Source organism: Rattus norvegicus, chromosome 5 (assembly GCF_021556685.1).
Source record: "Rattus norvegicus strain SHRSP/BbbUtx chromosome 5, alternate assembly SHRSP_T2T, whole genome shotgun sequence".
Classification (NCBI taxonomy): domain Eukaryota; kingdom Metazoa; phylum Chordata; class Mammalia; order Rodentia; family Muridae; genus Rattus; species Rattus norvegicus.
In genome coordinates this window covers 119,397,047-119,421,321 of record NC_141538.1, presented here as the reverse complement: position 1 = coordinate 119,421,321, position 24,275 = coordinate 119,397,047, and the positions used below count along the sequence as shown (strand labels likewise).

Genomic DNA, 24,275 nt, shown 5'->3' with positions numbered 1-24,275 from the left:
TCAGAATGTTGAGTTTTGTTTTTTGTCTCCAGCCCCAGTGTCAAGTGGGAGGTCCTCCCTGGGCTGTGAAGGGAATGCCTTGTGTCTGGATGTTTGGTAGTGGATGAATGTCCGGTAGGTGGGTGAGGCTGAGGGCGTTGCAGGAAGTCTCAGCAGCCTATTTATATTTTATAGGAAAGGAATCTTGTCTTTCCGTTCCACTAGGATCCTCTTAGCCTTTGGATCCATATAAAGGAGTCCTACAGTTCAATTTTGGCAATAGGATTTTTTTTCTTTTCTGAGTAGAGTTTAATTAAGCACTAGGTATTTGAAGAGAAATTAAATTCTTATTTTCTTTTGACTCATGGGTTTCTATAATCTTGTTTTTATTAAATATAATCTTTATTTCACTTTTTGATGCATAAATATAGCTATAATTTAACTATGAGGAGCTCTGTTTAAAGTAAATTTTAGATTCTTTTAACATTTTTGAATATAGCATCCTTCCTTGCCTTTTGGAAAATTCCAGGTCCACCTTTATGGGTTAGACTTGTGTTGGTCATCATGACATATTTCCCTTTCAGGTCAAAGATCTTGACATTAGGTTTTGTGTAAGCCTTGGTGTGAAACCATTCCTGAGTGTGTGTCCTATTGTTACAGGAAATTCTTCTGCATTCTGTAGTTTGGCATGCTTCTTCTGGTCTCAATTGGGTTCTTTTGGACAATTAGAAGTGAAGTCAGTTGGAGAACTCAGTGGTCTCTCACAATTAGAAGTGAAGTCAGTTGGAGAACTCAGTGGTCTCTCCACTCTAGAAAGCTAGATCTAGCTTCATACCCTGATAATCCTGGCAGGATACAAGGACAAGTCCCAGTACACATAGAGCCTCTTCCTGTACATATCACTGTCCGTGCCCATGACCAAAGCAAATACTATAGTCAAACCAGGGGTCAGCATGGGTAAGGACTACACAAGGATTGGGGCTATCAGTCTTCCGGGTTGTTAATGTTACTGTGAATGCTGGTCTTTCCATGATTGTCGATGTAATGTAAGTTATAAATGTATCTTTTATTCACCTGAAGTAATTGTCCTCTCAAAGACTCACTGTTGAATCAAGATCACCCTTCCTAGCTCTTTCTGAACTCTGGCTGGCTGGTTCAACTCAGCTGTTCTGGCTCCAACTCCTCTTCCACGCTGACCGATTCAATCTTACTTCTCTCAATTTCTGACTGAATTGCTCTGCTTGGCCTCTAACAATCTGTTCTAATCTTCTGGTTCCTTCTCATTCTGTCTTTACCTGTGCCTAGCTTGTTCTCCTTGCAACCTCTCTGTCAAACTCTCCTGGTTAAAAACTGCCTCTGAACTCCATGAACCAAACTGCTGCCAACCAAACTGCCACCCCTCCACTGCACTCCCCTGCACTGCCTCTCAACTGACTCCTGAGTCTGGGATTAGAGGCAGCCAGATAACCACCACACCCAGGCCTAAGCTTTTCTGTACCTGGAACTTGCTTTGTACCAAGCTGGACTTGAACTCAGAAATCCTCTTGCCTATGTCTCCTGGGATTAAAGGTGTGTCTGTATTCTACTCAGAGAAGCCATGTTGCTGGATTAAAATTCCTCTTCTACAGTAAGTGACCTGAAAAGAAAGTGTCTTTTCCCCCTCAGCAATATGCGCTGCTACTTACATTGAATTTTAGATAAGGTTTGATGGAAATAGCCTTTTTAATTATAACTTTTATATCAATTATGCACTTTCTTGAGTGTGGTAGTTTGAAGAAGATTGGCTCCCATAGGCTGAGACATCTGAATGCTTGGCCATGAGGGAGTGGCAATACTGCGGAATAATTAGGAAGGGTGGCCTTGTTGGAGTAGGGGTGGCCTTGTCGGAGGAATTGTGCCTCCTGGCCCAGCCTGTCTTCCTGATGCCTGTGGATCTGGATGTAAGACCTCTTAGCTACATCTTCAGCACCATATTTGCCTGTGCCACCAAGCTTTCCCACCATGATGATAATAGGCTAAACGCTGGAACTACAATCAAGCCCCAGTTAAAGTCTTTCTTGTATAACGGTCATGGCATCTTTTCACAGCAACTGAACACTAAGACGCGGGGTCATGTTTATTTGTTGCCACAGACTGAACGCTCGGCTTCTGTCGTGCATTCTACCACACTTAGCCCATTTTTACTGTTCATCATAGGGAATTCAGTAGTCAGCTATTTTTCCCTTTGAAAATTCAGTGTGTGTGTGTGTGTGTGTGTGTGTGTGTGTGATCTATAGCCTTAAAGTCAAGAGAGTTATAAATCCACTGAATATTAAGATACAATAAAACTAATAAATGAAGCTTACCACAGGAAACTCATTTTCAGCACTACCTAGTAAGAGTAAGGAGAGAGCTTTTCCCCAGCAGTGATGCTGATGTCACTGTCATCTTGATTTAGTCACTTTGGAGACACATTTCTGGGAGCATCTTTGTAGGAGTCTCTACTGAGGAGTTAGGCCCATGCTGGCTATGAATGGCGCCCGCCGTCCCCTGCTCTGGAGTCCCAGGCTGAATGAAAAGGGAAAAGAAAGCAGCAGCTGAGCACAGTCACTCACCTCTCTGCCTCCTGTGAACTATGGCCAGCTGCATCAGCGGAGTGACCAGAGCCATGCTCAGCTGCCTTGACTTCCCTCCATGGTGGACTGCGCCCTCAGACTGCGTACTAGAATAAAATCTTCCTCCCTTTACTTGTTTTTATCTGGTATCTTATCAAAGAGAAAAGTAACTGTTCTAATTCCATCCTGTTGCTCTGATAAAAGCACTCTGAACAAAAGCAACTCGGGGGTTGGCAGGGGGAGGAAGGTCGATGGTTGAGGGAAGTCAGGGCAGGAACCATGCAGGGACTTAGCAGCAGCCATGGAGGAACGTGCTTGCTAGCTTGCCTTCTGTCTCACGTTAACCAGCTTTCTCATACAGCCCGGGACCGCCTCCTAGGAAAATAATGCCACTCAGAGTGGGCTGGGTCCTCCTACATCAATTAGTAATCGAGACAGTCCCCAACACACATGCCCACAGGCCCATCTGATCTGGGCAACCCCATGGTTGAGACTCCCTTTCATTGGACAGTGATAGCTAACTACGATGATAACGCCGCTGACCCACGGTCTGATTTACACTTTCATCTGTGGTCCAGAATGGATGCGTAAGATGCACATCCTGCCGTACTCCGGTTTACCTTAAATAGTTCAATACAGTCACAGAGCAGGGGCGCTGCGTCAGCTTTTCACCATGGCAAAATATTAAACAAACCGTGTTTGTGCATCCAATTTCACATTTTCTCTGAAGATTGAGCCATAGACTTAACATTTTTAATTGCATTTAATGACATTTAATCGTAACGTTACATTTAATTAATTACAATTTCAATTAAAGATCACATTAATTTTTAAAATTAATGGTTAGTGATGGCAAGATGATTCAGTTGATAAAGGCGCTTGCTAGCAAAAGTGAAGACCTGGAACCTGGAGCCCACATGATAGAAGGAGAGGACCAACTCCTACAGTGTGTCCTCTGACCTCCACACGCATGTACACATACAGTAACAAAATGTTTTAATTAACATATATTCTTTTTGTTTGTTTGGTTTGGGTTTTTTGAGACAGGGTCTTCTTGTACAGTAGCCTGGCTGTCCTGGAACTATCTCTGTAGACCAGGCTGGCCTCGAACTCAGAAATCTGCCTGCCGTTGCCTCCTGAGTGAGGGATTAAAAGCAATTCTGGACTATTCTCGAAAGCTTACTTTTACAGTAGATTTTCCTCTCATTTTTACCTTTTGATTTTATGTGTATGACTGTTTTGTATGCATATATGTCTGTGTACCAGTTTGGTGCCCACTAATGACAGTCGAGAGCATTGGATCCTTTAGAACTGGAGCTTGTGAACTGGTGGTTGTGGACCGACACAGTGGAACCATGGGAATCGAGCCTGAGCTCACTGGAAGAGCAGCCAGTGTGCTTAACCACTAAGCCATTTTCTTCAGTCTCAGATTTTCTTTCTAATGCCACTAAACCTAACTTCTTCATATAAAGTTCTGAGATTTGGATTTATAAAATGTAGACTAAAACTAATAGAAATATCAACCACCCCACCCCACCTGTCAAAAATTAAAAAAAAATATATTATTCTGATTTCAAAAGCACAGTCTTTGGGATCAAGGTAAGACCTTTGTGCTTACTTAGGAGGCATAAGAGAATTCTGAACACATTACCATGTGAATGTGTATACGGAAATATATATATATACATATATGTATATATGCATGCTGGAATAAAGTCATTTCATAATTACACCCTAACTTTTGTGTATATGTTATTTTTTAACATATTTTCTCTTTGTTAAGAGTATGCTGAAAACCACAATGATTTGTTAAAGCAATTTAATCCACAACAATCACTTCATATTTATTGATTTATCACAACAATATTTACTGAAATATAGAAAAAACTACAGCTTTAGATTTTCACACAATATTTTTATGTATTCATTGTTTTGAATGGGCATCATAAACTTTTATGCCTTTATCTATGGAAGATTTATGTTTTCAATTAAGGATTTTATTTGGCTGCTTCTACATGGTTATTTTTGAGATCTGGAGGCATTCAAATACATCTTTAAGCTCAATTCATTTCCAAAACACTTGCATAAATTGCATGGCTTTGAGGTCATACTGTTTCAATTATTTGTCTGTAAATGTAGTTTACTAACTGATGTTAAAATTCGCTTATAATTATGAGTTTTACATTTTCTCATCATTTTGCAACAAAATGTACGATAACTTCTGTTGCTGGAGAGATGGCTCAGCAATTAAGAGCGCTGGCTGTTCTTTCTGAGGTCCTGAGTTCAGCTCCCAGCACCCACATCTGTAATGGAATCTGATGGCATGAAGGTGCGCACTCAGATAAAGCACTTATATACATAAAATAAATGAATCTCTTAAAAGGGGGAAAAAAGAGAAGAGCCTACCTGGGCTACCAAATGAGTTCAAGGTCAACCTGGGCACTATAGTAAGATCCTCAAAATGAAAACAAGGTTAAAAGTAACTTCAGTCATCTCTTGACTGCTCTTGAACCTCTTTCAGTCAGTTGAAATAGAAAGGGCAAACATGGGAGGCAAAGTAGTCCAGTTTCCTGAAAGACATTGGGCTGGACTTTTTATTATTATTTAATGTGTGTGGATATGTTGCCTACATGTGTAAGTGCAACACGCATGTGCCTGCTATCCCTGGAGGACAGAAAAGGGAGTCTGATGCCCTAGACCTGGAGTTGCAGATGGTAGTGAGCCACCATGTGGTTCTGGGAACTGAACCCAGGTCCTCTGCAAGAACAGCAAGTGCTCTTAACCCCTGGGCCATCTCTCCAGTCTTCGGCTGAACTTTAAAATTCCAGATCTCTTTACAAATGTTTATTGTTCCTTATATGTTAAAAACTCCAAACCACTGGGACTTCTTGGTGTGTCCTCTTCCCTGAGTTGACTGTACACGCATGTCTAAGATTGCCCCAAATTAGTTGTGGTAAACTAATTTCTAATATTTATTAATTGGCAATTCTGTAAGCATTAATTTATGAGTTTTAACTCCTTTAAAAACAGTTATTTGTATATGTCTGAGTGTTTGCCTGCATGTATGTGTATGTATACTACGTATATGCCCACAAAGGCCAGAAGAGGGCTTCAGATGCCTTGGAGCTAGAGTTACAGATGGCTGGGAGTTGTCATGTGGTGCTGGGAATTAAACCTCCGGAAGAGCAGCCAGTGCTCTTTAGCTGCTGAGCCATCTCTCCAGGCACGCGACAGCCTTTGTTTACCCAGGGATAATGGTTAATCTCTAAAGAAACCTAGAAGGTTAGTAAAGGACACTTCTGGGCGATTCTATGAGGATATTTGCAGTAATGACTGAAACGTGGGGTAGCAGCTGAGGGGGCAAGAATCACCCCTTAATGTGGGCAGTACCATCCAATGGTCTGGGGTAAAACAAAAGCAGGAGGGAAGAAGTCTGCTGGAGTGGACTTGTTCTGAGTCTCTGCTTCCTGGCCACCACAAGACAAGCATGTAATGCCTCCACTAATGTGATATTCTTCTTCAGCTCAGGTTCAAAATAATAGAATCAGGCAGCCAGGGACTAACACCAGTGACACTATGAGTCCACCCGAACTGCACCCGAACCGCTCCTCTCCCACACTGTTTCTCTCAGGCACTTGGCCCTGTGGTGGAAAGACTGGCTAATGTACCAGAGTATTTTCTCAGCTCTCACAAACCAGCATACCTAGACTGAGTATGTCCTTAGCTTAAGGCCTTTTCAGTGGGAACAATAAACCTTCCAGATCCTCATCCTCACAATCCTCCTGGGATAGACAGGGATGGCAGGCAATGGGATTCTGGAAGAAGTAAAAGCAATTGCCTTACTGAAAGGGGCTTCGACCTGTTGCTGAAGATCTTTGCACAGTCCTGTGTGCTTACATTCCAATTTGTAAGGAAGTGTGGCAGATGGGAGAAACTCTCCCTCAGTTAAGTTCTAATAAACATCAGTTGAAATCATTGTTAAAATGGTGGGTTCTCACCTGTACGTGGGATATGTTCTTCTAGCTGGGCTGCCTTGTCTGGCCTCAGTAGGAGAGAAAATGCCTGGCCTCAGTTGGGAGAGAAAGCGCCTGGCCTCGCAGAGACTTGAAGTGCCGGGGTTGGGGGATACCCAGGGGTCCCCCCACCTGCTCAGGAGATGTGGGATAGGAGAAGGATAGTGGGAGGGGGTCACCAGGAGGGGGTCAGTGAGCAGGATGTAAAGTGAATAAATAAAAAAAATTAAGTTAAATTTAAAAAAGGATGGGTTTTTTTTAAAGGTTTATTTATTTATTTATTTATTTATTTATTTATTTATTTATTGTATATAATTACCCTGTAGCTGTCTGCAGACACACCAGAAAAGGGCATCAGATCTCATTACAGTTGGTTGTGAGCCACCATGTAGTTGCTAGGATTTGAACTCAGGACCTCTGGAAGAGCAGTCAGTGCTCTTAACCGCTGAGCCATCTCTCCAGCCCAGGTTCCTAGCTTCTTATTGTAAGCATTCCTTCTAATGCTTATTTTCCTGTGATGAGAAAAGACTCTGGGGTTAGGACAACTTGGCTTCCAAATTGGAAGCATCGGAGTCTCCCTTGACTGCCCTGGCTGCTTGGAGCAAAAGGATTACCAGTCAAGAGGCAGCACTGCCGGTTGTGAACACACCACAGAGGCCTTGAGAAAACCACACAGTGATGCAGCTGCTGAAGGTGCAGCCCCAATCACCAAGCTGGCAAGAACAGCGGCAGGCTGTGTCTTCTAGTGTTAAGGCTGTCGTGCAAGCGTCTAGTACCAGGACCTTTAGTTCCTCAAATGTTCCAGCTCTTAACTAGATCCAACACAGCCAGAGCCTCAGACCTATGTGCGTTATACCTCTCATGCAGACATCTTGTTTCAAAAGCCTTTGTGAACTCTAGATGACATTGCAATCATTGTCACACAGGACAAAGGAGACTAACAGATGATGAGTACTGAAGAGTCACGGCTACAGTTGGTGCAAAACCAAACCTCAGTTTGCCTGTGAGGTATGCTGTGATTGGTCCAAACAGCCCTCCTTGGACACCAGCAGGCTACCCAGGTTTACTCCGAGAGTCAGCTGGTGAACTCCCTCTGGAATTGCAATATTAGGTCCCGCCACAAAGACTTCTTTCAATTGGCTCTACCTCCAGCCCATGTTCGGTAATGATCTTGAAACAGAAAGGAAGCATCATAAGAGAAGAGATGTTAGGCCAAGGTCTAAACATGGCAGCATAGATGGCTGCCCAATAGTTGGAGCAGCAGCAGCTGAACAGTCTCAGACATCCAAGATGGGAGGAGAGCAGAGGAGATGACAAGAGAAGCCAGACAGCAGAGGCTAGAGAATAGATGATGCAGAGAAGAAAAATTGCTAGAAGAACTCTAGAGAGCTGTCAGATCTTCAGCGTCAATGGTCTAGAACAGTAATTCTCAACATCCTTAATGCTGTGATTCTTTAATATACTTCCTCATGTTACAGTGACCCCCCCAACCATAAAATTATTATGTTGCTACTTCATAACTTTTACTACATAATTTTACTACTGTTATGAATTTAATGTAAATATCTGATATGTGACTCCTATGAAAGGCTCATTTAACCCCCAAAGGGATCATGAACCATAGGTTGAAAATCACTGGTCTAGACACTCAGGCCAATATCTATAACAGTGGCCAGTGATTGGGGCTGAGGAACCCCCAAACCAGCTGGAGTCAAGAGCTGAGGACTCTCAGCCTCCTAGATCTACCCAAGAGCTGTAACGCACATAGGTCTGAGGCTCTGGCTGTCTTGGATCTAGATAAGAGCTAGAACATTTGAGGAACTAAATGTCCTGGTACTAGAAGGTTACATGACAGCCTTAACACTAGAAAGCACCACCTAACTGCCATCAAATGCTGAGAGATCTGTGGTGGGTTGAATAGAAATGGCCCCCATAGACACATGTGTTTGAATGCTAGGCCAATAGGGAGTGGCACTATTAGGACCTGTGACCTTGTTGGAGTAGGTGTGGCCTTGTTGGAGAAAGTGTATCACCATGGGAGTGGGCTTTAAGGTCTAGCCTATGCTCAAGCTACGTCCAGTGTGGCACACAGTCTCTTCTCCTGTGAGCGGATTCAGATGTAGAACTCTCAGCTACCTCCCAGCACCTTGTCTGCCTGCCCGCCACCCTGTTTTCTGCCATGGCAATAATGGACTAAACCTCTGAACTGTAAGCCAGACCCAATGAAATGTTTACCTTTAGGACTTACTGTGAAGAGGCCCCCACCACATGTGCAGCATGAAACCATGCTATGAAGAGAAGTGGAATGTGAGACATGAGGGTGGAGAGAAACCGCCTCATAATGTGAGTAGCCTGCACTGCCACTTGAGGCCATGGTAATGTTCCAGGCAGTGCTGTTGCCTCCAAGGGCCATGTCTGAGTCCGTGCCTTGCAGTAGCAGAGGTCTGTGTTGATGTCTGTGGTCCATGTTACCACTCAAGTCCATGCAGATTTCACTCGTCTGGGCTGCCTCCTGGGACCATGTTGATATAGAAGGGCTGTGAAGAGCTGGCCCACTCCTCACTGTAGCACTTGCTAGAGCTGTCCAGAGGGCATGAGCAAGGGAGAGCTGGCCCTGCCTCCTGCCTGAGCAGCACGGGAGAACTGACCCTGTTGGCATGGCTGTGGGAGGGCTGGCCCTCCTCCCCCAGTGATGTGGGTGTGCAATTGGGCATGGGACAGCCAACCTCAGGGCATGAGAACAGGGGGGTGGGGATGGCCCTGCCCCTTGTTGTGGCTTCAGCACTTGGGTGAGCTGGATCTGTCCCTCGCTGAGGAATTGCTGGAGACCTGGCTCTGGAGGTGTGAGCATGGGAGAGCTGGCCCTGGCAGCACAGCTGCAGGCTCAGGAAAGCTGGTAGGATGACCTACTTAGCTACAGTGTAGAGCCATATCCAGGGCTTTGAGCTGGCCCATCCCAACACCTACCCCACCTGTGAACCGCTAGAGTGCGTGAAGGTACCAGTCCTACAGAACCAAAGCTGCAGTATCGTCATGATACTGGATATCCAAGAGGAGTCTTCATGACGGTCCAGTATTGATAATGTAGCAGAAACCGGAGGCCTCAAAGCAGACCAGTGAGTGATTCATTGCAATGAACATTTGCAAGTAAATCTGTTTGGGCGAAAGAGTATAGTGTGTGACACACTGTGACACACCTCAGCTTCCACTGTGAGATTTTGTTGTTTTATTTCTCTTTATTTTTGTGTTCTTTGGGGAGGGAAGTTACAAGGGCAGAGAGATGAGTGGGATTGGGGTGCATCATGTGAAATTCATGAAGAATCAATAAAAAGTTTTGTTTTGTTTTTAAAAAGAAGTTCCTGTGGATATGGTGTCTCTTCACATCGATAGAAACCCTAAGACAGGACTTGACAGAGGCCAAACCCAGCACTTTAAGAGCCTTCTTTTCCTCCTTCCTTCCTTCCTTCCTCCCTCCCTTCCTTCCTTCCTTCCTCTCTTTTTATTTTGGCCTACTCACTATTTCTGCATGGGTAGAGCAGAAGGTCCCAGCCACCTTATTATAAATGGAGCTACTCTTACTGAATTCCCCCTAACCTTAAATGTCATTTCTTACACCTTTCTAACTTACAAATCAAGCTGCAGATCTTTGAGCAGAAGGCAGAGAAGGCCACTCTCCATGGACGGTGTTTCAAAGGACTCTGGGGTTTGGTCAGCTACACTGGGGCTCTTTCCAGCCTTGCATCTTTTAAACAAAGTAATTCCAAGTCAGGGGCCCATAAACTGCAGAAATAAGCCAGGCTTCGCACAGAGCGCAAAGATCTTCTGGACAGTGTTTTATGTCTCGTCAGCATTTCAACAATTGCAAGAGAAAGAACATAAAATGTTGAGAAATAATACGTCTGCATAATCAAAACGCTCTCACAGAGGCAAAGCAGACCCAGGCCATAATAAAAACCCATAGCCTTGATTTGGGGTTGGCACTTTAACAGTCTAGTCTTCTATGAGTTTGAGATCGTCGGACAGGAGCGCAGCACTGTCTCCTCCTTCCTAGAGAGTGATTATGATCTTTCACGGGTATTTTAAACAAACATTCCAAACGTTTAAGCAACACAAACTTAACTCCAGTCTGCTTGGAAAAGTAGGACACCACCAAGGGGAGAAAATATGATAGAGCAAAAGGAGTTTCAGACATTTTTGAAGCTTACTCACAATAAATGGCTGTCTACACACTGCGGTAACATGTACATTCCCGGTTGAGTAACCACACCCCTCGGATGGCTCCACACTGAAATGTCTGGGCAGCATGAAATGCATTCAGTAGGTTACTTTTTTAAAAAGGACACAGAGCATCTAGGAGGAGTTAGGGGGAGAAGTGGAGGTGTGTGATTAAAATACATTGCATATGAATTTTAAATTCTCAAAGACTCAATAAAACTATTATATTTAAAAAAAAAAAGCCTTCCCCTAAACCAAGGCCAAAGCAGACACCTTTCCTCATCTTGTACCTTTGCATGGATGACTTTGTTCAGACATTCTAGATATCTAGCAAGATAACTTCAGGATCGAGATTCTATATCACAAAGCAGGCATCACGAAAGTCTTTGGGACCTGTCTTCACAGCATTAGTCTAGTCTTCACTTGGCTCTTTCTATTTCAGGATTCCCACTCTGATCCTTCCTCTCCAGTGCTCACAGGAATCGTCTTTCTAAACGCACCCCTGTACCCTGTGCTAACTGCTCTGTATGGCAGCAGACCCAAGTCCTAGGTTTATTCCCATTTATTCAGTCCAGTGAACTACACTCCTCTTGTCTTCATTTCTTTGTCTATGGCTATTATAAAATACTGACTAAAGCAAAGTAAAGGAGAAAAGGTATATTTTAGCTCACATTCAAGTTCAGCATGACAGGGGAGTCAGGGAAGCAGGAGCTTGAAGCAGTTGGTCATGTTGCACCTGTATTTGGCAAACTGAGAGGGACAATTCAAGCTGGTCTTTAGTTTATTTTCTCTTTTTAAAATACAGCTCAGAGAATGGTTCTACCCACAGTGGATGGGTCTTCCAAGATAATTCCCCAACAGGCATGCCCAGAAATCATTCTCCCCGATGAGTCTAGATTCTCTCCGGTTGATGCCAGTAAAAATTATATCTCTCTTCCAAGACCAAACTATTTGCACTATGTTAATTTCTCAAATTAGGGTCTCTCTACATGCTCACAATTGTTTTTTGGCTTCTTTTTTATCTCCACTGTTTCCCTTGAAGACTCTGTCTCCATTTAAATAGCCAATTCAATCCTCTTGTGAGCCTTTCTTGTCTATCTTTCCTTTGACCACATTTCACTTGGGTGGGCCACTAGACTCACTGCTGGAAATCTGAAGGCTGTCAGATCAATAAGAAAAAGCTATAACCTGAAGAAAATAATATTCCAGCAAAGGAAGGCCTTACTGAGAATGCAGTTCATTACAGCATCTTCACATGGCGATTTCTCACTGTACTCAGCCCTAGCAGAGAGTTGTTGAGTTCTTTGTGTATAAATTCAAAGTCTCTTTTCTGTTGCTATTACTGTTTATTTGTTTCATAAATTTTCATTGCTTATATTCATTATAAATGGAACTATGTCACACGTGGAGAGTTTCATCCAAATATGTTTTGTATGTTGGGTTTATTCTCCTCCCCCCCAAATCCCTCCCTTCTTTTGTTCCATTTTGTTATTGTAAAATATAAAAAATAAAAAAGTAAGGCTGTCTTTTACCTCGCTAGGTTCACACCACAGTGCTCCAAGATGTCTGCTGGATGTCTTAATTCTCAGTCAGCAAAGCCTCTCACCCGCTCTGCTCCATCCCATATCACACTGCCGAAGGCCTCTCTCTGAGCCTGGCAGCAATCTCTCTACCTATCTAGTTCCCAAGGCAGGTTTCCATGTCAGAAACACACATCCCAACTCTGTGATAGCCCAGACAGCCGCCCCACACTCCATTACACTTAAATCTACACATGAAAGAACACACAAGACATTAACTTTGACCCAATTGATAAGATATAATTGCCCACTTGAACATACAAAGCCCAAACACATCCATCCCTTAAAAACATTTGTAACGCCATCCAATTAGACAAGATGGATGAAGCAAAGAAGTGCAGGCTGACAGGAACCGGATGTAGATCTCTCCTGAGAGACACAGCCAGAACACAGCAAATACAGAGGCGAATGCCAGCAGCAAACCACTGAACTGAGAATAGGACCCCCATTGAAGGAATCAGAGAAAGAACTGGAAGAGCTTAAAGGGGCTCGAGACCCCTTATGTACAACAATGCTAAGCAACCAGAGCTTTCAGGGACTAAGCCACTACCTAAAGACTATGCATGGACTGACCCTGGACTCTGACCTCATAGGTAGCAATGAATATCCTAGTAAGAGCACCAGTGGAAGGGGAAGCCCTGGGTCCTGCTAAGACTGAACCCACAGTGAACTAGATTGTTGGGGGGAGGGCGGCAATGGGGGGAGGGTGGGGAGGGGAACACCCATAAAGAAGGGGAGGGGGAGGGATTAGGGGGATGTTTGCCCGGAAACCGGGAAAGGGAATAACACTCGAAATGTAAATAAGAAATACTCAAGTTAATAAAAAAGAAAATGAAAAAAAAAAAAACATTTGTAACAACCTGTAAAGGTACAGCATGGAATCTTAACGTCACCCACCATATTCTCCTGCCACGGCTTCTCTCCCTGTCCCTCCTGTCTCTTCTTCCTTTCCGTTTCAGTCTCCTCCTCTTCCTTCAAACTTCTCTCCTGCCCATCCTTCCTTCTCATCCAATGACAGGCCTCCTTCTATCTTGTATCTGCCCTTCACCTGTATTTTACAAATTCAAGGGGGAGAAGGTTCTGGTCAAGTCACCTGAGTCCTGAGTACATGACTAGGTAGCTGTCCTTGGGGCAGCAGAATTCGCATCGAAATACAGATAACTCCAGGGCAAACCACAACATTTCCCCCTTTTTGTCCAGTTAAAAGGCCTTTTCACTTATATACAAATTGAGTACAATTATTACCATTCTACAATTTATAAAACATATGATACACTCAATACCCAGTCCATCAATTTTGTCCATTACCTAAAGCACCTTGTCACCTATCCTAAAAGACTATAATTCTATACCTGATTTATATCCTGGTTTGAGATCGTACACTATCTGAAAAACCACCCTTTCTGTAACACCAGGCAGAGTGAATGTAGACATATATTGTAGAAGTTATTAAGGTTAAATAAAAATCTGTGGCTCCGGGTAGAGAGCTTAACAGATGGATAGATTTTGGGCTAAAGTCTTGAGTTTTAAGTTGCTCATTGGTTTTAGAATTGATAGAAGGTGTTTAAGTTTGTTTTAAGGAGAGTACAGAGATTACCCGAATCATGTGGGGATTTTCATCCATGGTTCGGAATTTAGATAGGGAAAAATTAGTCACTGACTCCAAGTAGAGTATTGTGATATTTACAAGTTATTAAGGTTAAAGAAAAATCTGTGGCTCCAGGTAGAGAGCTTAACAGATAGGTATATTTTGGGCTAAAGTCCTGGTTTGATATATTGCTTATTGATATTGGAATTGATAGAAGGTATTTGGTTTGTTTTATGAATTACCCCGCTAAAGGCCATATGGTTCGTTGATGCCGGCTAGCAAGGGTTTGTGCTTGTTTTTGCTAGTTACCACAATAGGAAGCTTGGATTCTCTTAATATGGGCTCCATGGGAATTTTGGGTTAATTTCCTAATATCACAAAGTACAAAAGCCTATCAGGCTCATTGTTTAGCTTACTTCCCTTTTAAAATTGTTTAATCTTCATAATGGGTATGACTGTGAGTGTTATGGTTATATTATACTCTGGGAGAGAGTGCAAGATACAAGCTTTTCTGGTTACAGACTAAGGAACACAGTATTTTGGGAGAAAGATTTTGTCTTTGTGCTTTTAAAAAGTGTGACTAGACTCTGGAAACCTCACAGAGTCATACTGATCAGATTTGATAGAGGTAGACCGCCTGAAAAAATTGATTCAGGAGAATCAAACACAAAGATAATCTCAATTCTAAACTTTTATCTTGAGAGTTGTATTTTACAGTGTGTGCCTACTTGGATTCCTGGTCTCAAGGACTTTCAGCTGGGTCCAGTCAGGACACATCGGCTACAGCATTTGCTTCATTCTTCCTTTCCCCTGCCCCCAAGAATATCTTGGGGCACTGCTGCGCTGGACTTAGAGCTGGTAAAAGACAGCCATACTTTCTTTTATTTTTTTATATTTTTACAACAGCACCCTTCAGTAAACATTGATATGCAATTGTCTCTGTGATATGTTGGTCTGAAGTCCTTTGAGTAAACAAAGGAGTGGTATAGCTGTTTCATATGATAGATCTGATTTTAGCCTTTGAGGATCCTCCATACTGACTTCCACACTGCCTATACTAGTTTATATTCCCCCTATCATCATCTATGATTTCCCTTTTGTCCACATCCTTGCCAGCATTTGGTCTGATTTTACTAATATCTGCTGTTTATATTTCTCTGGTTGCTAGTGGGGTTGACTGTATTTTCGTGTGTGTATTGGCTGTTTCTGATTCATTGTTTGAGAACTTTCTATTTCATTAGTCCATCTACCTATCAGTTGGGTTGTTTGGTTTATTATTGTTTAGTTTTCTGAGTTCTTTATATACTCTAGGTGTTAATCCCCTCTCAGTAGAAAATGTTTCCTCCATTCTGTGGGCAGCGTCTTTACTTGGTTTTCTTCCCTATGCAGAGGCTCTTTGATTTCATGAGTTTTCCTTTGTCAGTTATACAGTTCTACATAGAAAGCCCTCCTTCAACTTGTCTGTTAAAATGTTTCCCTGACTCTTTCCTCTGGCAGCTTCAGAGTTTAAGGTTTATAGAGTTTGAAATCCAGTATGGTGACATTCCAGAATTATTCTCCTTGCCCAAGATTGCTTTGAATATCCATGGTATTTTATGATTCTATATGAATTTTAAGGTTTTTTCTATTTCTGTGAAGAATGCCGTTGGAATTTTCATAGGGTTTTGTATAGATTGCTTTGGGGAGTAATATCATTTTTACAATATTAATTCTTCCACTCCATGAACATAGGAGGTGTTCCAATCTTCTAGTGCTTTCTTCAGTTACGTTCTTTAGCATTTTGAAAATTTTGAAGCATAGGTCTTTCGGTTCTTGACTAAGAATAGTCCAAGATTTTGTTTCTTTGTGTGACGTGTGTAGAGGTTATGTCAGGTTCTACCTCCCAGTCTCGTGTTCCCAGAATTAAGACTCAGACTCAAAATATATTTACAAATACCTTGGCCATATAGCTAAGTTCTATCCTGGCAGATCATAATTAAATAACCCAATTATTCTAACCTTCGTTCTGCCACGTGACTAATTACCTGTGCTCAGGTGCCATGTGTCCATCTCCTCACACTTCCTGGCGACCTCCCACCTGGCTCTATCCCAGAATTCCTTCTGCCTCCCAGATATCCCACCTTCTATTAGCCGCAGGCCATCAGATGTATTATTGACAGGTGCCACATCCATACAGACGTAAGATATTCTCTCTCTCCAGATAGGTTGTTGTCATTGTTGCAGTTGGGAATGGGATTGTTCCATGGTTTCTTTTACAGCATGTTTGCTATTTGTACATAGGAAGGTTGTGACATCGGTGTTGACTGTCAGTCTGACGGGGTTTGGAATCTCCTAGGAGACAAGCCTCCTGGCACACTTGAGAGGGATGATTTAGATGGGCTTAACTTCCACACATGCCGGTGAGAAGTCTTCTCAATTGGGATAATTAGGTGGGAAGACCTGCTCAAAAAGTCTGAGTCAGGCGGTCGCTGCCGCCTCCGCTACCGCTAGTGGAAGAAGATGGCGGAAGGCGGAGCAGCGGACCCGGACACCCAGCCTTCTGACATCGCGACGCTGCTCAAAACCTCGCTCCGGAAAGGGAACACCTGGTATCTAGTAGATAGTCGGTGGTTCAAACAATGGAAAAAATATGTTGGCTTCGACAGTTGGGACAAATACCAGATGGGAGATCAAAATGTCTATCCTGGACCAATCGATAACTCTGGACTTCTCAAAGATGGCGATGCTCAGTCACTTAAGGAACACCTTGTGGACGAGTTGGATTACATACTGTTGCCGACTGGAATAAACTTGTCAGCTGGTATTCGCTGATGGAAGGCCAAGAGCCAATAGCAAGAAAGGTGGTAGAACAGGGCATGTTTGTAAAGCACTGCAAAGTGGAAGTCTACCTCACAGAACTGAAGCTCTGCGAGAATGGGAGCATGAATAATGTTGTAACTCGGAGATTTAGCAAAGCTGACACAATAGACACAATTGAAAAGGAAATAAGAAAGATCTTCAATATTCCAGATGAAAAGGAGGCCAGACTGTGGAACAAGTATATGAGTAACACATTTGAGCTACTGAATAAGCCAGACAGCACCATCCAGGATGCCGGCCTATACCAAGGACAGGTGTTAGTGATAGAACAAAAACATGAAGACGGAACGTGGCCCAGGGGTCCCTCTGCTCCTAAGTAAGTGCTCCTCCTCCTCTTCCTCCACCTCTTCCTCCTCCTCCTCCTCGTGGTCTATTGCATGATGCTGGGTCTCCTTCAGATGCCGAAGTCCACAGTGTAGCAAAGCTGACTGAATTGCAAGAACACATGCATTCTTCATCTTTCGTAGTTCACTCTTGGAGACATTTTCTAAGTTTATACTTACACTTTGATTGATGTGTTACAGATTTCAAGCCTTCAACGTCAAATCACTTTTAGAATAAATCAGTGTAAATAAATGTTGCATTGTCTAATATAGTAAGATCCTTAAGCATTTTATGTTTTCTTGAGTTTTTTGTGATGTGTATCTGGTTTTTAAATGCTTCTTTATGAAAGGCAGTCAGAGGGCAAGAGTAGTATTTTTATTATACAAATGTTTTAGAGTTTAAGTGAATAAGTAGAGATCGTATCTGGAATACTGAGTGCTTTGGATGGTAAATAGAGTTGAAAATGTTTTCAAAATGATAAGATTTACATTATGAAAAAAAATCCTATTTATATTTCAATACATAAACTTCAGATCTCTGAGAAGTAATCCATGTGTCTATAGTTGTACTATTTCTGTAGTGTAAAGAGAGCATCTACATTCACACTGAGGTTCCTTCTGCAACTACTGTGCTAAGGAAGATGAACGAGATCTATGGACAGCTTCATAGCCATTCAACCTTACCCTCCGCCAGATAACTAACTGGAGGGTCGTTTAATTGTCTACAACCCTGAATTTCAGATTCTCTGGTGAGGGATCGTAGATTTGAATTTTGAAAAACTTTAAGATAATGATTTGTAATTAAATGAGTAATTTATTACATGCTGACATAACAAATCTATAAAACAGAACAGCCTTGCTACTTGATTGCAAGTTTTCTTCTAAAGGAAATGCACCTTCAGGAAGAGGTTTTATTTTTTTTATATTAGGTAAAGTTTTGTTGTTATTGTTGTTATTGTTTAAATTTCTTGTGAGTTGGTTCTTAAATTCATTAATTACTTAGAGGTGTATATTGAACCCTGCTTAGTTGAACATAATACATGGATAAAATTTCGAATAAAAGTAGAAATTTCAATAGGAAAAATTAAAAGCCTGTGAGTTTGAATCATAGATATCTTAACAAGTAGTAATTTGGAAATTATAGACTTTTATAAATATTCATTTTAGTGCTTAATCAAAATCATAATTGTTTTTCTCACTTATGTTTATATTGTTATATTTTTACTGAATCTTGAAACAATTTTAAATAATAAAATTTGCTTATGCTGCAAAAAAAAAAAAGTCTGAATCACTGTGTGCAGTCCTAGTCTTGGACCCTGGAATGCATACAAAGGTGAAACTAAGGTCTGCACCAGTATTCATTTCTTCTCCTTTCCCTCCCTCTCTTCCTCTTTTCCTCCTTCCCCCTTCTTCCCCTTTCCCTTCCTTCCTTTCCTTTCTCTCTCTCTCTTTCTTTCTTTTCTTTTTCTTTTTTTCTGAGACTGAGTTTCTTTTTGTAGCCCTGGCTGTCCTGGAACTGACTCTGTAGAGTTTCTCCTGCCTCTGCCTGAGCGCTGGGATCAAAGGTGTGCGCGCCACATCTGGCCCTTCCTCCTTTCTTACTTTGGATGCAATTGGAGATGCTTTGAGCTGCTGCCGTCTTGATTTCCTAGCTGTGATGGACTGTAGTCTGGAACTCTGAGCCAAAATAAATCCTTCCTTCCTTAAGTTCCTTTTGTCATGGCACTGTATCACAGCAAGGAGAAAGTTTAGTACGTCATTTTTACATCCAGCCACTTTGTTAAAAGTGTTATAGGACCTAAGTGTTTTCTGGTGGAATATTTTTTATTATTACCCCTTTTGTTTCTTTCTCTTGCCTTATTGTGCCAGCTAAGACTTTAAGTACTGTATTGCATGAGAGTGGAGAACATGGACACCCTTGTTTTGTTCATGGTTCTAATGGAAATGCTGTAAGGCTTTCCCATCTAGAATACTGTTGGCTATAGGTTTTCTATATAAATCTTTGTCATGTTGAGATATATTCCTGGTCTTTACAGATTTTGGGTTTTCTCCCCTTTAAAACAGCATCTCAGTATCTAGTGGATCTGGAATTTGCTTTGCAGACCAGGTGAGACTTGAGCTCACAAGAGTCCTACTTGCTTCTGTCTCCTCAGTGCTGGGGTTAAAGGTGTGTGCCACCATACCTGAAACTTCATGGCTTACATATGAAGGGATGTTACATGTTGTCCTGAGTCCACTTATATTACGTACCACATCAGTTGACTTGATTATGTCAAATTGTCAGCGCCTGCACCGACACTGTACTGAGAATCGGGTGAAAGCCTGTGGAATTAAAGAAACACACACACACACACACACACACACACACACACACACACACACACACAGGTTATCGTGTCAAGCCAAGAGAGGAAGAGAGAGAGAGAGAGAGAGAGAGAGAAAGAGAGAGGAGGAGAAGAGAGGAGGAGAGGAGGAGAGGAGGAGAGGAGGAGTCTCCTGTAGCTTTATTCACCACTTATATACCCAAGTTCTCCAGGTAGAAAATAACTGGGAAGCACAGTGGGAAACCCTGGCTCATGACTACCTGGCTCGTGACTTCGGTAACCGACTACGAGACCTGAATTAATTAGGGAGAAATCCCAGAAGACCAGCCTAAATCTCAAGGACAAAGGCTGAGAAAGCAAAAGGCAGGAGCGAATTGACCACCACCCAGGTGTGGCCCAGGTGTGTCGGTTCTACATGCATCACCCGGGGTCAGCAGGGGTCATGCAGTGGAGACACCGGGTGTTTACTCAGGAGATACTTGGTATTTACTTCCTGTGCCGTAAATTCATGGGAGAGGCTTTTGTCCAACAATCTCAAGAATTTATGGCAGTAATCTTAACTGTGGCCATACAGTCACAAAGTGGCCAGGCCCAAATCCGATACAGCTCCCTACCTCAAATGATCTTCTCATTTCTAGAATGAACCTAGTTTAATAGTGAATGATGTTTTTCACTGTTCTTGAATTTAGTTTACAAATATCTTATTGAGAATTTTTACATTTATGTTCAGCATAGAGTTTGGCCTATAGAATTGTTTGCATGTGTGTCCATGTGCATTCATGCCTCTCTCTCTCTCTCTCTCTCTCTCTCTCTTTCTCTGTGTGTGTGTGTGTGTGTGTGTGTGTGTGTGTGTGTTTATTTGGTTTAGGTACCAGGGTAAAACTGGTTTCAAAAAGAATTTGGTAGAATTTTTTTCAAAAAGAATTTGGTAGAATTTTTTTCAAAAAGAATTTGGTAGAATTTTTTTCAAAAAGAATTTGGTAGAATTTTTTTCAAAAAGAATTTGGTAGAATTTTTTCCTTCTCTGTTTTTATGAAACAATTTGAGGAGCATTGGTCTTATTACTGTTTGAAAGATCTCATGGTATTTCACATTGAATCTGACTGGAGTTGGCCTGTTTAAATTAGGGGATTTTAAAAAATGTAATGCTTCAATTTTATCGATTTTTATCACTTTGCTTAAACTTTTAAATCTCATTTTTGCCTTCTTTTGAAAGGACATATGCATCTAAAATTTCATCAGCTTCTTTTAGATTTTCTCTTTTAAAGGACTGTAAGTGTGTAAGTTATGTCCTGATGATTTTCCGACACTCATCGGTCTCCGCTGTGCTGTCTCCCTCTGTATCCCCAGTTGTATCCGTGTAGGTCTTCTCCTTTCTTTTGCTGAGTTTCCCTAAGGTTTGTTGATCTTGTTTATCCTTTCAAAGACCCAACTACTGGCTTCATTGATCGATTATTTTTTTTCCATTTTCATTTTGTTAATTTTGCTCTGACTTTTTAATGTAAGCACTTATATCTACAAAACCTGCTATAGCCTATTGGTTTTGATATGTTTGAGTATATATTTGACCTCCAAGACTTTTCTTTTCACTTCTTACCTTCATTGACGATGACACATTTATTAGTAGTGCTGTTTAACAGCCACGAGCAAGTGTACGTCCTGTCTGCTTAACAGTGGTGAGCGAGTATAAATCCTGTCAACTTCTCTTGCTGCTGGTTTCCAACTTTATTCCATTGTGATTGGATAAAATATAAGGAGTTATTTCAGTTTTCTTCTATTTGTTGAGACATTGTATTTTAACATATGACCTATTTTTGAGAAAGTTCCATGGGATACAGAGAAAATTGTATAATACTCAACGTTTAAGCTGAGTGTCTATGGATGTTTGTAAAGTGCATTCTACCTATGAAACCATTTAACTTAGATATCTATCTGCCTTTTTAAAAAAAGAAATTGGAATCCTCCATCTATTGGGGGAAATGTGGTATTGAAATCACTCACTAAATAATCTGTTAATGCCATCTTGATGGATCATTCCCTTAACTGGTATGAAGTGTTTTTCTTGATTGTGTGTTATCAGAACATGGTCTATGAATGAAGCTGTGTGAGATTTCTGAGAACTTGTGAGAAAACTAAGTAAACAAGACAAGAGTCTTATGACCCCTGTTCCTCTATAACATAGACTTGTTCTTGGAGTGAGCTTCCGTACTCCTCCCAGCTGTAATAAGGAAGAATGGGTTTTGCTATAGATTACCCATTATTGTTCAGAATGATGTTTCCTTGAGACTGCATGCAGCATAAACTCCTGTGAGCTTGCCATGGTGGCTGTAAACAGCTTGAACTCAAGTGAACTTTGTCGGTATGACTTTCATATTGCTCAGAACCCTGAATAAAGAAGGTTATTGCATGAGCGTTTAGTCTGCCTCGTGTTTAGTCTCCACTCTCCCAGATTCATGCCACTGAATAGTAGCAACTGGTCCCCAAACAGGGACTTGAAGTTGACTAGAAGATAAGAGGGTGGGGACCCTCCCAGACGGAGGTGAGAGAGCATGATGACACAGACACCAGTGAAAGATCTGCCTGATGTCAAGCTTGAAAGGAGAAACACAAGTATCAAAGTCACACTAGATTGCTTGCAAGTTGCTTGTGATTATACGCCCTGGTTTCCAGAAGAAGGAACTTTAGATAAAGAAGTTTGGGATAAAATCTGAAAGAATATTTAAAAGGCACATAAAAGGGGGAAAGAAATCCCTGCTCAATTTTGGGTCACTTGGAAATACTTAAGGACCATAAAGATATTTTCCCCGTGCAGGCATAAGAATTTAAAGCGGGCCTGTGAAAATGCTGTTTCTAGTTTAATAAAAAGTATACAATGTTTCTTTGAGCCTTATGTCGATCTCATGGGGGGGACTCAGAGATGCTAGTGAAGAACAAGTACAAGGGGAACAAACCTAAGAATTAGTATTAAAACAATTGGATTTTGATAATGCCAAGGAAGAAAATGCCAAGGATTAATCAAGACTCAGAAAGAGATAGAGAATGCTAGAGACTTCCTAAAGTTGTGTATAAATGTGGAGTCCTACACGCATAGAGCAGAATTAGCTGCTTCAGAAGCCTACGCAGTTTAAAGACAGGTGTCAGCAAAGTGTTTTAATTTTGGTCAATCTGGCCATGTTAAAAAAAAAATTCTGCTGGACACATCTTGGCAAGGCAGGCAGAATGGGCTCCACAGCCAGCTCCTATTTCTTGGTTGCCGAGACAGAAACCCGCAGGTGAATATTTTAAGTGACTCTGCTGTTTTGTATATTCAGATGGCAGGCAATTTATTGGTGGATGAATCGAGAATCGGAGTCTTCCAGTCATAACCTATAACTTTGGAACCCCAGTTTGCACATCCTTGCCCAAAAATGGGTATAGTTAAAGAAGACTGAGGCTTAACTGACTGCAGATATAAACTAGCACACAAAGGATAGAGATTCACCAAGAATGGAAACCGACCTAACTTGGAGAAGAGGAATGTTGCAGACAGGTTGTGAAGGTCGCAAGGGTATCACGGAAATAAACGTTTAGAGGAAAGCCCTTGAGTCTAGTAAACAGAAAGTTGGAATGGATGGGACACGAGTAGCTTGGAGACAGAAATAAAAGAGAGAAATGAAAGAGAGAAAAGGAAGGGAAAAAAAAGGCTTAGTGTGCTCCTGCAACTGAATTTCCATGCCTTAAAAGTAAAAGGAAGAGGTTGGGGATTTAGCTCAGTGGTATAGCGCTTGCCTAGGAAGCGCAAGGCCCTGGGTTCAGTCCCCAGCTCCGAAAAAAAGAACCAAAAAAAAAAAAAAAAAAAAAAAAGTAAAAGGAAGATGAAAATGTACTCGAGTCCAATTAAAACATGACAGTGATGCTGAATTGCTGGCACCTTTGCCTCTAGATCACATAGGAAAAACCTGCGGAGGAGGAAAACCAGGGCCAGCTATGACTACTGCTGATAAAAAGGCTGCTCCAAAGGTCGGTGCAGCCAGCTGTCTGTTGCTGAGGCTGTAGGAGATTAAACAAGCAATGTAAGCTGCCCCTACAACAAGTGAACCCACAGAATTAGACCGTTTCCATCTCCAGACAGTAACATTGTGTCAGCTTCAGATGGTACTCGATCATCCCCAGACAGTAACATTGTGTCAGCTTCAGATGGTACTTGATCTGCTGCAAAAGGAAGATCTACATCTGATTGAATCCAGGCCCAAAGGCATTTGTGTATCCTGTGGATCCTCCACTGCCTTTAACCTCAATTCTTTTCCACACTACACTGTCTCCTTCAAGTATTCTAGCACAAGAGGGTAAACCTTTGGGATGACCTATTACACCATAAGGGCATAAGATACCAAGTGTTTATTCTCCTTGCTCAATTGGTGAATCAGGAGAGGGCCTGATGTCAACAGTTACTCTGGGTTTGATCTTTGTTGTATTATTTTACCACTAACTACTAATTATTTTTAAGAGCATTGCAGAATCCTATGGGTTTTCAAGTTTCATTTGCAGATTACTGTGGAAGGATAGAAAGTCAGTCCAGCTGGAAAACTGTGCGATTTTCTCACATGAACTGAATTTATGATCACAAAATTTTTCAACCATCTCTCATTGGACAGGCAGATGTTAATTTTATTAATGGCTCGTCTAATGGTAAAGGGAGGGCTTCATGATCCAGAGAGCCATTAATCTACTAGTTCTTCCTTTTCCTCAGCCCAACTAGTAGAATTGGCCACTTCGATTGATTTATTATAGTTAGTTCATAAGCCCTTATGTATTGTTTTA

At 41.8% G+C, this 24,275-nt stretch overlaps 1 pseudogene; it reads left to right on the top strand.

The window, feature by feature from the left end:
• The first annotated feature begins 16,432 nt into the window (after nt 1-16,432).
• LOC148005932 (ubiquitin carboxyl-terminal hydrolase 15 pseudogene) lies at nt 16,433-18,115 on the top strand (annotated as a pseudogene).
• The last annotated feature ends 6,160 nt before the right edge of the window (nt 18,116-24,275 follow it).